The following is a 16,393-nucleotide window of genomic DNA, read 5'->3' on the forward strand; positions in this document are numbered from 1 at the left end:
TAAATAGCACCTCAATTTTAAAATACTCATCCTTGCTTTCAAATCTCTCCATACCCTCACGCCTCACTATCTCTACAATCTCCTCCAGCTCTAGCAGACAGAGTTTCGAAACACTCAGCAACACAACGACAGTGAAACATCCTCGGAGGAAAAGGGGGTGCAGTGTGTGATGCAACTCACAAGGACCTTGTCCGCCGCCATCACTCACACTGCTTGGCATTGCGCTTCCGCGAAAAGTAGTTCGGCACTGCGCATGCCTGGACTCCAATGCCGTGAACCGTGAACATTTTTTTTTAACGCCGACAATGTTGGGTTGAAGCCCCGCCATTGAACTTCCCAATATAAGCGCTGGAAGGGAGTGGGAGAGTCATCGAAAATGACGAGTCAAAGGGCATCGGAGGGAGCGGGGAAGATAAGCTGTGATTGAGCATGAAACTGAATGCGGTGATTAAAGCGGTGATCATGGAAGGGAGCAGGGACCTGAATGCGACCATTGAGGCGGTTTGGATTTGATTCGCGTTTTGTGTCAAATTCAGCAGTGCCATCTTTACTCCTGGCAGCTGCCTGAGGCACAGTGACGTTTCAGTCGATGAGGTTGCATTTGCGCATGTACCAGTGATGCAGCACCTATTTGGTTTCGTTGCCAGCAAACGCGCCATTAATATATGTTTGCTGCTTTATACCATTTTACTTTTCTGAGTATGAACCATGAACTACCCGTCCATTCCCCGACTGGTAAATGGCAGCCTATAGTGCCCAGAATGCACCGCGCGCAGAAATACGGCCTATCTCCACCCCAAGAACAGCGACACGCAGGCGTCAGAAGGCTCCGCCTCACGGTGTCCGCCTGTCTCCGCGGAGCATGCGCGGTGCCTCTCCCGGAAGCTGAGCGCAGCCTCGGTAACACCGAGTTTCAACGGCTCTCAGGCCCTGAATCAGAGCCGCCGGGTTCGGCGAGAACCCCGGGGGAAGGGAGGGGCCGCATTAAAGCGATGGTGCAGCGACTTCAGTCTCCGAGCCGCCATTTCCCAGTTTCTTCTCCCGTTTCCAGCGAGTCAGGAAGCCTGTGAGTTGATTGGCTGGTAAGTTTTGTAACTTTGTTTCCCTTTCTCCAAAGTTCGGAAGTTTGTCCAAGGAGCTGGAAATTAAACATTCCAGTTTTCATCAGAATAAGGGGCAGCTTCCTGAGATTTAACTGACACCAATAGAAGGTAAGTAAGTAGCCGATGAGCCGTCTTTTATTTTTAAGTATTGAGGTTTATTATTTATTTATTTCGAGATACAGCACTGAAACAGGTCCTTCGGCCCACCGAGTCTGTGCCGACCATCAACCAGCCATTTATATTAATCCTACATTAATCCCATATTCCTACCACAAGCCCTCAATTCCCCTACCACCTACCTGCACTAGGGGCAATTTACAATCGCCAATTTACTTATCAACCTGCAAATCTTTGGCTGTGGGAGGAAACCGGAGCACCCAGCAGAAACCCATGTACAGGCCGAATGGCCTGTTCCTGTGCTGAACTGTTCTTTGTTCTTTGTTTGTGATTGGTTGGGTAATTAACAACTGTTAGTCAATTTAATTAGCTTTAAAAAATAAGGGGAAAGTTGTTTAAAAAAAGACCTCGAGTGATAAAGTGAGTTCTAAGAGTGTGTTTTTTTTAAATTAGAGTAATTTAGATTGTCGTGGGTAGTGTTCGGAGTAGAACAATCCTCTCGTGTAATTAATATTTTTTAAAGGGAGTAACTAAATAATCTAAAGGTAAGTCATGGCAGGAGAGCTCAGCCCCGTGATATGCTCCTCCTGCGCGATGTGGGAAATCAGAGATGCTTCCAGTGTCCCTGACGACCATGTGTGCAGGAAGTGGATCCAGCTGCAGCTACTGACTACCCGCATTATGGAGCTGGAGCTGCAGGTGGATTCACTGTGGAGCATCGGCGATGCTGAGGACGTTGTGGATAGCACGTTTAGAGAGGTGGTCACACTGCAGGTAATGGCTGCACAGGCAGAAATGAGATGGGTGACCACCAGATGGAGTAGTAGGCGCAGACAGGTTGTGCAGGAGTCCTCTGTGGCCATCCCCCTCTCAAACAGATAGACCACTTTGGATACTGTTGGGTGGAGTGACCTCCCAGCGGAAAGCAGCAGCAGCCAAGTTTGTGTTACCACGCATGGCTCTGCTGCACAGCAGGGGAGGAAAAGGACTGGAAGAACTATACTGATAATGGATTCTATCGTAAGGGATACAGATCGGCATTTCTGTGGCGACAAATATGACTTCAGGATGGTATGTTGCCTCCCTGGTGCTAGGGTCAAGTTAGTCACGGAATGGCTGCAGGACATTCTGAAGGGGGGGCGAATATTCAGAGGTCGTGGAACACATTGGTACCAACGACGGAGGTAAAAAGAGGATGAAGACCTGAAACAAGAATTTAGGGAGCTAGGTGGCAGATTAAAAAGCAGGACCTCAAAGGTTGTAATCTCTGGATTACTCCAGTGCCACATGCTAGTGAGTATCGGAATAGGAGGATAGAGCAGATGAATGCGTGGCTGAAGAGATGGTGCAGGAGGGAGGGCTTTAGCTTCCTGGATCACTGGGTCTGTTTCTGGCAAAGGTGGGACCCGTATAAGTTGGACGAACATCATTGCTGGGAGGTTTACGAGTGCTGTTGGGGGCAGTTTAAACACATTTGGCAGAGGAATGGGATACAGAGTGGAGGTATAGGAGCGGGTGATGCTCAGTCAAATCTCGAAGAGAAACTGAGTCAGTCTGTTCGGCAGAGCAAATATAGACCTGTTAAGGCACAAGTGACAAATGCAAGGCTGGATTGCATTTATTTTAATGCAAGACAGATGAATTGAGGGTGTTGATTAGCACATGGGATGATGATATAGTTGCTATCACGGAGATGGTTGAGGGAAGGGCAGGACTGGCAGCTCAATATTCCAGGGTATAGAATCTTCAGGTGTGACAGGAGAAGGGATAAAAGAGGCGGTCGCATTGCACTGTTGATCAAGGAGTCAATTACTGCAGTTTCTTTCTTTTCTTTCTTCTTTTGGGCCTCCTTATCTCGAGAGACAATGGATACGCACCTGGAGGTGGTCAGTGGTTTGTGAAGCAGCGCCTGGAGTGGCTATAAAGGCCAATTCTGGAGTGACAGGCTCTTCCACAGGTGCTGCAGAGAAATTTGTTTGTCGGGGCTGTTGCACAGTTGGCTCTCCCCTTGCGCCTCTGTCTTTTTTCCTGCCAACTACTGAGTCTCTTCGACTCGCCACAATTTAGCCCTGTCTTTATGGCTGCCCGCCAGCTCTGGCGAATGCTGGCAACTGACTCCCACGACTTGTGATCAATGTCACACGATTTCATGTCGAGTTTGCAGACGTCTTTATAGCGGAGACATGGACGGCCGGTGGGTCTGATACCAGTGGCGAGCACGCCGTACAATGTGCCTTTGGGGATCCTGCCATCTTCCATGCGGCTCACATGGCCAAGCCATCTCAAGCGCCGCTGACTCAGTAGTGTGTATAAGCTGGGGGTGTTGGCCGCTTCAAGGACTTCTGTGTTGGAGATATAGTCCTGCCACCTGATGCCAAGTATTCTCCGAAGACAGCGAAGATGGAATGAATTGAGACGTCGCTCTTGGCTAGCATACGTTGTCCAGGCCTCGCTGCCGTAGAGCAAGGTACTGAGGACACAGGCCTGATACACTCGGAGTTTTGTGTTCCGTGTCAGTGCGCCATTTTCCCACACTCTCTTGGCCAGTCTGGACATAGCAGTGGAAGCCTTACCCATGCGCTTGTTGATTTCTGCATCTAGAGACAGGTTACTGGTGATAGTTGAGACTAGGTAGCTGAACTCTTGACCCACTTCCAGAGCGTGGTCGCCAATATTGATGGATGGAGCATTTCTGACGTCCTGCCCCATGATGTTCGTTTTCTTGAGGCTGATGGTTAGGCCAAATTCATTGCAGGCAGACGCAAACCTGTCGAAGGAGGGATGATATCTGAGAAGGTTCTTCAAATGAGGCCAGATGAGTAGAACTTGAAAACAAAAAGGGGACAATCACTTGGCTGGGAGTGTACTGCAGGCCTCCAAACAGTCAGGGAGAGATAGAGGAGCAGATATGTAGGCAAATCTCAGAGAGGTGTAAAAATAATGGAGTAATAATAGGGGATTTCAACTTACCTGATATCAACTGGGATGGTCTGAGTGTAAAAGACTTCAAGGGGGCGGAGTTCTTAAAATATATACAGGAGACTTTTTTGAGCCAGTACCCAGAAAGTGCAACAAGAAAAGGCGCAGTACTGGACCTAATCCTAGGGAATGATGCTGGACAAGTGGTAGAAGTGTCAGTGGGGGTGCATTTCGGGGATAGTGACCATAACTCTAAGAAAAAGACAAAGGCGGGCTGGAAATAAAAGTACTGAATTGGGGGAAGGCCGAGTTCAATATGATAAAACAGGATCTGGCCAAAGTGGACTGGGAGCAGCTACTTGTAGGAAAGTCTGCATCAGACCAGTGCGAGTCATTCAAAGAGGAAATAGTGAGGGTTCAGAGGCAACGTGTACCCGTAAAGGTGAAGGGTAGGACCAACAAGTCCAGGGAAACCTGGATGTCAAGGGATATAGAGGATTGGATCAGAAAAAAAAAAGGAGGCTTATGCCAGATTCAAAGTGCTGAAAACAGCAGAGGACCTGGAGGAGTATAGAAAGTGTAGTTTGGGGGGTGGGTGAGGGGGGGGGGGGTACAAAAAAAAGTAATTAGGAGAGCAAAGAGGGGGCATGAAAAAACACTGGCGGGCAATATCAAGGAAAACGCTAAGGCATTTTCTAAGTATATTAAGGGCAAGAGGATAAGCAGTGAAAGAGTGGGGCCCATTAGGGACCAAAGTGCCAATCTGTGTGTGAAGTCGGAGGACATAGGTGAGGTTTTAAATGATTACTTTGCATCTGTGTTCACTATGGAGAAGGATGATGTAGGTGTAGAGATCAGGGAGGGGGATTGTGATACACTTGAACATATTAGCATTGAAAGTGAGGAAGTATTAGCTGTTTTAGCGGGCTTAAAAGTGGATAAATCCCCAGTCCCAGATGAGATGTATCCCAGGCTGTTATGTGAGGCAAGGGAGGAGAGAGCAAGTGCTCTGACATAAATTTTCAGATCCTCTCTGGTCACAGGAGAGGTACCAGAGGACTGGAGGACTACGAATGTGGTGCCATTATCAAGAAGGGTAGCAGGGATAAACCAGGTACTTACAGGCCAGTGAGTCTAACATCAGTGGTTGGGAAAACATTGGAAGAAATTATGAGGGACATGATTAATCTCCACTTGGAGAGGCAGGGATTAATCAGGGATAGTCAACATGGCTTTGTCAGGGGGACATCGTGTCGAACTAACTTGATTGAATTTTTCAAGGCAGTGACCAGGTGTGTAGATGAGGGTAAAGCAGTTGATGTAGTCTGCATGGACTTCAGTAAGCTTTTGATAAGGTCCCACATGGGAGAGTGGTTAAGAAGGTCAGAGCCCATGGGATCCAGGGCAATTTGGCAAATTGGATCCAAAATTGGCTTAGTGGCAGGAGGCAGAGGGTGATGGTCGAGGGTTGTTTTTGCGAGTGGAAACCCGAGACCAGTGGTGTACCGCAGGGATCGGTACTGGGACCCTTACTGTTTGTAGTGTACATTAATGATTTAGATGTGAATATAGGAGGCATGATAAGTAAATTCGCAGTTGACATGAAAATTGGTGGTGTCGTAAATAGTGAGGAGGAAAGCCTTAGATTACAGGACGATATCGATGGGCTGGTAAGATGGGCAGAGCAGTGGCAAATGGAATTTAATCCTGAGAAGTGTGAGGTGATGCATTTTGGGAGGACTAACAAGGCAAGGGAATATACAATGGATGGTAGGACCCGAGGAAGTACAGAGGGTCAGAGGGACCTTGGTGTACTTGTCCATAGATCACTGAAGGCAGCAGCACAGGTAGATAAGGTGGTTAGGAAGGCATATGGGATACTTGCCTTTATCAGCTGAGGCATAGAATATAAGAGCAGGGAGGTTATGGTGGAACTGTATAAAACGCTAGTTAGGCCACAGCTGGAGTACTGTGTACAGTTCTAGGCACCACACTATAGGAAGGATGTGATTGCACTGGAGAGGGTGCAGAGAAGTATCACAAGGATGTTGCCTGGTCTGGAGCATTTCAGGTATGAAGAGAGACTGAAATGGCTGGGGTTGTTTTCATTAGAGCAGAGAAGGCTGAAGGGGGACATGATTGAGGTATTCAAATTTATGAGGGGCATTGATAGGTTAGATAGGAAGAAACTTTTTCCCTTCGTGGAGGTGTCAATAACCAGGAGACATTGATTTCAGGTAAGGGGCAGGAGGTTTAGAGAGGATTTGTGGGGAAAAAAAAAGTTTCACCCAGAGGGTGGTTGGAATCTGAAAAGCACTGCCTGAAGAGGTGGTAGAGGCCGGAACCCTCACAACATTTAACCATGTATTTAGATGAGCACTTGAAACGCCATAGCAGACAAGACTATGGGCCAAGTGCTGGAAAATGGGATTAGAATAGTTAGGTGCTTGATGATCGGCACGGACACGATGGGCCGAAGGGCCTGTTTCTGTGCTGTATAACTCTCTGACTCTATTTACAGCACAGGAGGAGGCCATTCTGCCCATTGTATCTGTTCATCCCACTTTCCAGTTGTTAAGAACTCACAGATTGTCAATATGAAAAATATGAGATATGAATCCCCAGACCACACTAATAAATTACACAAGATTTCACATTTTCAGTCTTTTGTTCTAATAACTAAACTAAAAGAAATCCCCAATTAACTAAATAGCACTTTGATTGTAAATTGTGGTGTCAGCTATTTCCAAAGATATTTTCTTGACTTATTCAACACTTGAATATCTCACACCACACTGATACATTACACAGTCCTTTTTGATGACAAAAGCCTTTGCGGTTAAAAGTTTCAAATTCCTGCCAATGGTGGGGCTGCTCCGACCTCTGGAGTGCACATCCTGTGTAATGTGCCAACTCCAGATAACCTTTTGTGTTGGAAGTATCATTGGGGGAGGTGGTGACATCGGGGTAATGTCACTGGAACATGGGTTCGAATCCCACCACGGCAGATGGTGACATTTAAATTCAATAAATAAATCTGCAATTAAAAAGCCATCTGGTTCATGAGATGGGAAAGCTGCTGTCCTTACCTGGTCTGTCCTATATGTGACTCCAGATCCACAGCAATGTGGCTGACTCTGAAATGCCCTCTGAAATGGCCGAGCGAGCCTCTCAGTTGTCAAGGGCAGTTTGGGATGGACAATAAATACTGGCCGAGCCAGCAACACCCACATCACATGGATGAAGATAAAACAAGTTGCAGCAGTTCGAGCTCCGGTTTTCGGAGCATGAACTGCAGCTGGTGTCACTGCGGTGCACCCATGAGGTGAGAGATTTGTGGACAGCACGTTTATAGATATGGTCACCCTGCAGCTTAAGAGTATGCAGGGAGAGAGGCAATGGGTGGCCAACTGACAGTCAAGAAGAAACAGACAGGGAATGCAGGAGACCCCTGAGTGCATCTCACTCTCCAACCAGTATTCAGTTCTGAATACTGATGAAAGTGATGGTTCATCTAAGGAGTGCAGCCAGAGTCAAGGCCATGGCAGCACAGTTGGATCAGCTTCACAGAGGGTCACAAAGCTGACTGACTGAGCAATAGTGATCGGAGATTTGATAGGGGAATACACAGGCGTTTCTGCAGCCGCAGACGTGAATCCAGGCTGGTGTGTGGCCTCCCTCAGGACAATGTACAGCAGGGTGCATGCACAGTCATCCTGGGCCAGGAAGCAGGAGGAGAGAATGTTGTGAATTTCTATCCTGGACTGACAGTGATGGTTTTTGTTAACTCCTTTTACAGGGGCTTAGAAGCAGGGGATATGCAGATGGGGAATCTCGAGCCAAACATCAGATCAAGATCTGACAGAGTCACTCGATACATCAGGACCTGAATATCATCAGCCTTTGAATGTGGAAGGAGAAAGGTTTGTCTGTTCTGTCTGTGGGAAAAGATTTCAGGTATCAGTGAGACTGGAAAAGCACTGAGATACACAAAGCCCTGGTTAGACCACACCTGGAGTATTGTGTTCAGTTCTGGGCACCACACCTTCGGAAGGATATAATGGCCTTGGAGGGAGTGCAGTGTAGATTTACCTGAATGATACCTGGACTCCAAGGGTTAAACTACGAGGAGAGATTACACAAATAAATCATAGTCATTACAGCACAGAAGGAGGACATTGATCTTTTTGATTCCATCCCAGCTCTTTGTAGAACAATCCAGTCAGTCCCATTCCCCCACTCTATCCCCGTAGTCCTGCAGGTTTATTTCCCTCAAGTGCCCATCTAATTTCCTTTTGTAATCATTGATCGTCTCCACTTCCACCACCCTCGTAGGCAGTGAGTTCCAGGTCATTACCATTCACTGTGTAAAAAAACTGCTTCCTCACATCCCTCCTGTATCTCAAAACCTGAATCTGTGTCCACTAATCCTTGTATCATCAGCTAATGGGAACAGCTTTTCTTGGTCTGCCTTATCTAAACCTGTCATCATTTTCAACACCTCTATCAGATCTCCCCTCAATCTCCTTTGCTCCAAGGAGAACAACACCAGTTCCTCCAACCTAACCTTGTAGTTAAATTCTCTCATCTCAGGAACCATTCTGATAAATCTCTGCACCCTCTCAAGGACCTTCACATCCTTCCGAAAGTGTGGTGACCAGAACTGGATGCAATACTCTAGTTGTGGCCTAACCAGAGCTTTATAAATGTTCAGCATAACTTCCTTCCTTTTGTGTTCAATACCTCTATTTATGAGGCCCAAGATCCCATTTGCTTTGCCAACTGTTCCCTCAAAACATCCTTCCACTTTCAGTGATCTCTGCACATGAACCCTCAGGTCCCTCTATCCCTGTAAACTCTTTAGAACTGTACCATTAAGTGTATGTTGCCTCTCCCTATTCCTTCTGCCAGAATGAATCACCTCACTGTGAGGGTTGTAGTCCCTGGAATTCAGAAGATTAAGGGGTGATTTGATCAAAGTTTTCAAGATATTAATTGAAACTGATAGGGTAGAGAGAGAGAAACTCTTCTCCATCACCTGCAGTACTCGGCAGCATCGTCTAAAACATAGAGCCAGAACTTTCATTAATCCACCCCTGGGCCCAGTGAACCTGAGCATTAATCCACCCAGGCTGAATGTACACAGAATTACAGCCCAAAAACAGGCCGTTCAGCCCCTCTAGTCTGTGCTGCTGTTTATAATCCACATGAGCCTCCTCCCAATCTAATTACATCATCCCACCCTGCCCTCATATCCCTCTATTCCCTTCTCCCTCATAAATGTATTGAGCCTCCCCTTAAACACATCATTGTTATCACCTTCAACCACTCCACATGGCAGTGAGTTCCACATTCTCACCACTCTCTGAGTAGAGAAATTCCTCCTAAATTCTCTATTTGACCTGTTAATGTCTGTATTATATTGCTGCCCCCTTGTTCTGACTCCCTGATAATTTTAAAGACCTCTATCAGATCTCCTCCTCGTCTTCTCTTTTCCAGAGAAAGGATCCCCAGCCTGCTCAATCTTGCTGGATAGTAACATCCTCTCTGGTGACATCTTTGTAAATCTATTCTGCACTTTCTTCAGTCTTCAATATCCTTTTTTAATCTGGAGACCAGAACTGCTCACAGTCCTTCTAAGTGAGGTTCTCTATAAATGTAACATTCCCTCCCTGCTGTTACATTGTATTCCTCGAGAAAAGAACATCAGCTCTTTCTTTGCTCTCTTATCCACTTGTGTTGCTCCTTTTAGTGATTTATGTGACTCTGTTCCCAGATCTCTTTGCTCCTCTGCTCCATTTAATTACATTCTAACCAATAACTGGCCTCCTTATTCCTCCTCCCACAATGAACCAGCTCATATTTCACGATGTTGAATTTCATTTCCCATTTATCTGTCCAGTCTGCCAGCCTGTTTCTGTCTTCCTGGATTTCAGTGCACTCCTCCTCATTATTAGTTCTATCATCCAGTTTGGTGTCAACTACAAGTTATGAAAACATCCCTCTAATTCCTGAGTCCAAATGTGGGTGAAGAACAGAATTCCCAGTGTACTTCACACCATAGTTGATGTCCCGGGCACTCGGGTTTCTGTATAATTTATTTAATAATTTTCTCCATTGTCTCTCTGGCCCTGATCTCAATGGGATGACACAAAATCATCCATTCAATATTTGGAGCTTTCAGTGGAGGATTCATTACCCAGGACTCCCGTGATAAGAGTCAGTCCCTTTTCAATGACCACAGGGGCCCGGTGCATTGGCGTGGGATCGAACTGTGCACTGAGCATGTCCAGCGTAGGTAATGGAGATGGACTGAGATGGACCAGGTGGATCGGGAGGCGAGAGGAGATTGTGGGTACAGGGGAGGAATTGGAGCCGTGGGTGGGCTGGGAGGCTTCATATACACCTGGGGTAGGCCAAGAAGCCCCGTGTTTACCTCATGGTGACAGGCCCGGGGGAGAGGGGTCACTGGCCGCCATCTTGGACAGGGCGGGGTCAGGGTGCAAGCACAGCCATCTTGGTGAAGGCACAGAGAGCAAACAGGACCTGACAAATTCTGTTTCCGACTGGGTCCGAGTGCCCAGGAGATGGAGCATCCTGGACAATAGGGTTTTCAGCAGCTTCACCCACTCTCAGGCTGCATGTGATGTTTGCAGCCTTTAAGAGTCCATGGGCCATGTATATATTCACTGTGAGAGGTTACAGCCCCTGTATCGTTACCCGAAGGGGCTGCTTCTCAACTTAGAATCCTGGAAATTTACAGTACGGAAGGAGGCCATTTGGCCCATCGTGTCCTCATTGGCTGACAAGGAGCCATCCAGCCTAATCCCGCTTTCCAGCTCTTGGTCCAGAGTGTGATGATCCTGTATTTTTTTTTCCAGGAAGAATGCAGTGTGCCTTTAAGGCTGGAAAAGGAGCAGTGCTGCTTGAAGGCAACAAGCTCCAGAGACTGAGTCAAAGAATGTATTCTCGTTGCCCCGGGATGCAGCCACTCAGACTGAAGATCGAGAGATGCATTGTTTCCAATTGACATTTGAAACTAGTTGAAAAACTAGCATTTGAGACACCGTTAACAGAGACAGACACAGATTATCATCCAGCATATACTGAAGGAAAAGAGAGCTCTCTCTTGGTTTATTTAAACCCTATTTATTATTCTCTCAGAATTCTGATGTCAAGCCAGATTAATTTCTAAAAAAAAATATCCAATTCCTTTAACTACTGAACTGTAATTGTTGAAATTTATCGCTGGAGAAGAACAGCATCAATTCAACTGCTGAACTAGACTGTGGACTGTTCTACTGTTGAAGAAACTTTTATTTTCTCCCCCCATCACACGGCTGTGAGGACTTCAAGCAACATTGGACTATTCCATATCGGAAGATTTCACTTCGGCAGGAGCATAAATATGCAAAGTCACTATTTTTTCTGCTTTAACTATTTATATGTCAGTAGTGTTTAAGAATTTAGTTTTTCTAATTATACAGTTAATTTGTTGATCTATAGACACCTGGTTTGGTTAGCCTTATTCGGGGGTTAATAGATGGTACAATTTGGCTGGATCTTTAATTTGGAATGTTTAAAATGTCAGGCGATCTGTGAGGGACGGGACTGAATCAACAGTGCGTTTCTCCCACCACTATCAAAATTGTATATTTTGACTGGGGGGCTTTGACTTGAGCGGTCGGTCGTAATAATACCCTTGTAGTTTAGGGCACTTCACGTGCATATCCAAGTACTTTTTAATTGTTGTGAGGGTTTCTGCCTCTACCACCCTCCCAGGCAGTGAGTTACAGATCCCCACCACCCTCTGTCTGAAAACATTTCCCCTCAAATCCCTTTTAAATTTCCTACCTCTTTCTCTAAATCTATGCCCCTGGTTATGGACCCCTCAGCCAAGGGGAATAGGTCCTTCCTATCCACTCTATTTAGACCCATCATCATTTTCTACACTTCAATTCGGTCTCCCCTCAGCCTCCTCTATTCCAAAGAAAACAACCCTCACCGATCCAATATTTCCTCAGAACGAAAATTCTCCAATCCAGCCAACATCCTTGTAAATCTCCTCTGTATTTTCTCTAATATAGCCACATCTTTCCAACAGTGCAGTGACCAGAACTGTACACAGTCCTCCAGCTGTGTCCTAACCAGTGTTTTATACATTTTCAGCAGAACCTCCATGCTCTTATATTCTCTGCCTTGGCTAATAAAGGCAAGTATCCCTTACGCCTTTTCTACCTGCCCAGCCATGTTCAGGGATCTATGAACATGCACTCCAAGGCCCCTCTGTTCCTTTATACTTCTCAATATCCTACCATTTATTGTGTATTCCCTTGCCTTGCCAGCTGTCTCCAAATGCATTACCTCACACTTCTCCGGATTGAATTCCATTTGTCACTATTCTGCCCACCTAACCAGTCCATTGATATCTTCCTGCAGTTTCCAGCTTTCTTCTTCATTATCAACCACATGGTCAATTTTTGTTTCATCTGCAAACTTTTTAATCAAATCCCCTACATTCAAGTCCAAACCATTGATCTATAGAACAAAAAGCCAGTACTGATCCCTGCAGAACCTCACTGAAAACAGCCTTCCAGTCACACAAACACTCATCAACCATTACTCTTTGCTTCCTGCCTCTGAGTCAATTTTGGCTCTAACTTGCTGTTTTGAGTTGGATCCCATGGGCTTGTCATTCATGACCAGTCTGCCTTGTGGGACCTTATCAATGGCCTTGGTTACAGTTTAACCCCATTCTCCTAATCTCTGGCCACTCAGTGTGGAGGTGGGGTGGGAAGGTTGGAGGATCTTTTCCTGGACCTGCTCTTGGGCCTGGCTAAAACACCACCCACACCCCTTTTGATGACCTTCCCTTCCAAAACCCCCCAGTCCCCCCAATGCCCTCCTCACCCTCACCTCATCCACCCCAAACCCACCCAGGTTTGTATCTGTCTTGTATATTTAAACATTCAGTTCTCACCTTCTCCATCTCTCTCTCTCCCTCTCGCTCAGGCTGAGAAGCAATGTGTAGGTCCAGGATGTACAGGGACCATGTTGGGAGTGGGGGTGTCACTCTGGCTGCAGCCCTGTCTTCCCTGGTCTTGTCCGTGCCGGGGTGGCCTTCTGCAACCGGTGGACACCTCAGGATACAGAGTGTCTCATGGACACTGGGAGCAATGTTCTGGTTTAGTTGGGAAGGTTCCGTTTGCTTCTGTCACAATTTGTTGCTTATTTTGGCTTCTTTTAGTTTGAATGGACCACATGTTTGGGGGAAACGAGAGGAAAGAATGTTCCATAGAAACTAGAACTGTCTGTTCTCAATTTCTATCCTGGACTGACAGTGCTGACTTTTGTAAACTCCTTTTACAGGGTATTAGAAGGGGAGGATTTACTGACGGGAAATTCAAACCAAACATCACATCAAGATCTGACGGAAACACGCGATTCATCAGGACCTGAATATCATCGGCCTTTGAATGTGGAAGGAGAAATGTTTGTCTGTTCTGTCTGTGGGAAAAGATTTCAAACATCAGTGTGACTGGAAAAGCACCGAGACGCACACACACCCGACTGAGAGTGTTCCAGTGACTGACTGTGGAAAGAGCTTTAACCAGTTACACAGCCTGAAAAAACATCACACCATTCACAACGGGGAGAATCCGTACACATGTTCTGTGTGTGGATGAGGCTTCAACTGATGATCCAACCTGGAGAGACACAAGGACACCCTCGCCATGGAGAAACCATGGAAATGTGGGGACTGTGGGAAGGGATTCGGTTCTCCATCAAAGCTGGATATTCATTAACTCAGTCACATTGGGGAGAGGCCGTTCACTGGCTCCGTGTGTGGGAAGGGATTCACTCAGTTATCCCACCTGCTGACACACCAGCAAGTTCACACTGGGGAGAGGCCGTTCACCTGCTGTGTGTGTGGGAAGGGATTCACTCAGTTATCCCACCTGCTGACACAGCAGAGAGTTCACAAGGGTAGGTTGGAGAAGTTGGGGTTATTCTCCTTGGAGCAAAGGAGATTGAGGGAAAATTACATAGAAATGCACAAGATTCTGAGAGACTTTGATAAATTAGACAAAGAAAAACTGTTCCCATGAACTAATGGTACAAGAACTAGGGAACACAGATTGAAGGTTTTGAGGAAGAGTTGAAGCAGGAATGTGAGGAAGAACTTCTTCTGCAGCAAGTGGTTCTGACCTGGAACTCGCTGCCAATGTGTGTGGTGGAAGTGGAAATAATCAATGATTTTCAAAGGAAACTGGATGGTCACTTGAAGGAAATAAACTTGCAGGGCTATGGGCTGATGTGGGGCAGTGGGACTGAGTGGATTGCTCCCTGGAGAGCTGACATGGAATTGATGGGCCAAATGGCCTTGTTCTGTGCTGTAAATGATGCTGTGTCTCTGTGACTGTGTTTTGAGACAGGATATCCCAGCTCTCCACCCTGCGATTCTCAGTATGAACAGGATTCGGAGTGGGGAGGACCCACTATCCATGGTTTACTGTAAATGTTAAAGGTCATATCAAAATTAAAGTAAAAGTATATAATTGCACAAAGATGGGTGGCAGGTCAGAATGTTGGACAGAATATAGAAAAACAGCAAAGAATGACTAAAAGATTGATAAGGAGTGCAGATTGTAAACAGAGTCTGGAGGTATGTGTTTGCTGAGTGGTGAGTTCAGTGAAGGGGAGAGGAGGTGCTCCTTTTTCTACTTTTCTGTCTTCCAGTATTTGGTTCTTGTTTCTGTGCAGTGAAAGGTGCTGGTTGGTTGAGTAACTGGTCACATATTCTACTTCTAAGTAGTCTGGTAAGTTAAGGTACGGCAGTGCAGCTTGGCCGAGTGCAATGCACAGCTTGTGACATGTGGGATGTCATGGACGCACCATGTGTCCCAGACAAACATATCTGCAGGAAGTGTCACCGGCTGCACAAGCTTGAGCTCTAGGGTTTGGAGCTCGAGCAGTGGCTGGAGTCACTGGTGCATCCACAATGCAGAGAACTACATGGATAGCAGGTTTAGGGAGGTGATCACACCACAGGTTAGAAGCATGCAGGAGGATAAGGAATGGGTAACCGACAGACAGTCTACGAGAACCAGGCAGGTAGTGCAGGAGTCCCCTGATATGATCTCACTTGCTAATCGGTTTTCCATTTTGGATACTGGTGAGGGTGATGGTTCCTCAGAGGAGTGCAGACAGAGCCAAGTTTGTGGCACCACAGGTGGCTCAGCTGCACAGGAGGGGAGGAGGAAGAGTGGAAGAACAGTAGTGATGGGGCTTTCATTAGTCCGGGGAACACAGAAGCCTTTCTGCAGCCGTACATCGGACTCCAGGATGGTGTGTTACCTCCCTGGTGCCAGGATCAAGGATGTCACGGTACGGCTACAGGACATTGATCTGGGGGAAGGTGAACAGCCAGAGGTCGTGGTCCACGTTGGCACCATTAACATAGATGGAAAGGGTAAATGAGGTCCTGACAACAAATTTCAGGGAACTCGGATGGAGATTAAAAAAGCAGGACCCCAAAAGCAGTTATCTGAGGATTACTCCCACTCCCATGTGCAAGGTAACAGGAGAATTGACTGATTGAACAGGTGATTGGAGAACTGGTGTGGGAGGGAGGGCATCAGATGTCTGAGGCACTGGGACAGGTGGGACCTGTACAAGATGGACGGGTTGCATCGAAGCAGGATTGGGACTAATATCCTCACAGGGAGATTACTAGTGCTGTTGGGGAGGGTTTAAACTAGATTGGTAAGGGGATGGAAACCTGAGAGGGAGCTCAGATTGGAGGGAAGCAAAACTGGTAACTTGTCAGGGGTATGGGAACCAGGGGAAAATATCAGACCGGAACACCAAGGTGCACAGAATACTGGGAGAGATCGATGGCACGAGAGTAGGGAATAGCAAGTTGCAAGGTGGGGTCAGAGTCAGGGAGAAAGTAATAAAGTCCAAATCAGTGTTAATGTGCATGTATGTGAATGCACAGAGTGTGGTTAATAAGATTGGTGAGGTACACGTGCAGATTGCCATGTGGAAATATGATCTTGTGGCGAGAACAGAGACCTGGCTCAAAGAAGGGCAGGACTGGGTGTTAAATATTCCTGGAAACAAGGTCTTCAGCAAAGAAAGGAAAGGGAAAGGGGCGGTGGAGTATTGATAAATGAGAACATTGCAGTGTTGGAGAAAAAGGATGTCCCATCGGGGTCAAGAACGGAATCAATTTGGCTCGAACGAAGGAA

The 16,393-nt window shown here is 46.6% G+C and overlaps 1 long non-coding RNA gene across 1 annotated transcript; it reads left to right on the forward strand.

The window, feature by feature from the left end:
* Positions 1 to 875: 875 nt before the first annotated feature.
* Positions 876 to 14,786, forward strand: LOC137349369 (uncharacterized). The gene is made up of 4 exons (XR_010969358.1): positions 876 to 1,082; positions 7,939 to 8,062; positions 11,021 to 11,554; positions 13,509 to 14,786. It is a non-coding gene; the product is annotated as an uncharacterized lncRNA (long non-coding RNA).
* Positions 14,787 to 16,393: the final 1,607 nt, after the last annotated feature.

Source organism: Heterodontus francisci, chromosome 34, assembly GCF_036365525.1.
Source record: "Heterodontus francisci isolate sHetFra1 chromosome 34, sHetFra1.hap1, whole genome shotgun sequence".
Classification (NCBI taxonomy): Eukaryota; Metazoa; Chordata; class Chondrichthyes; order Heterodontiformes; family Heterodontidae; genus Heterodontus; species Heterodontus francisci.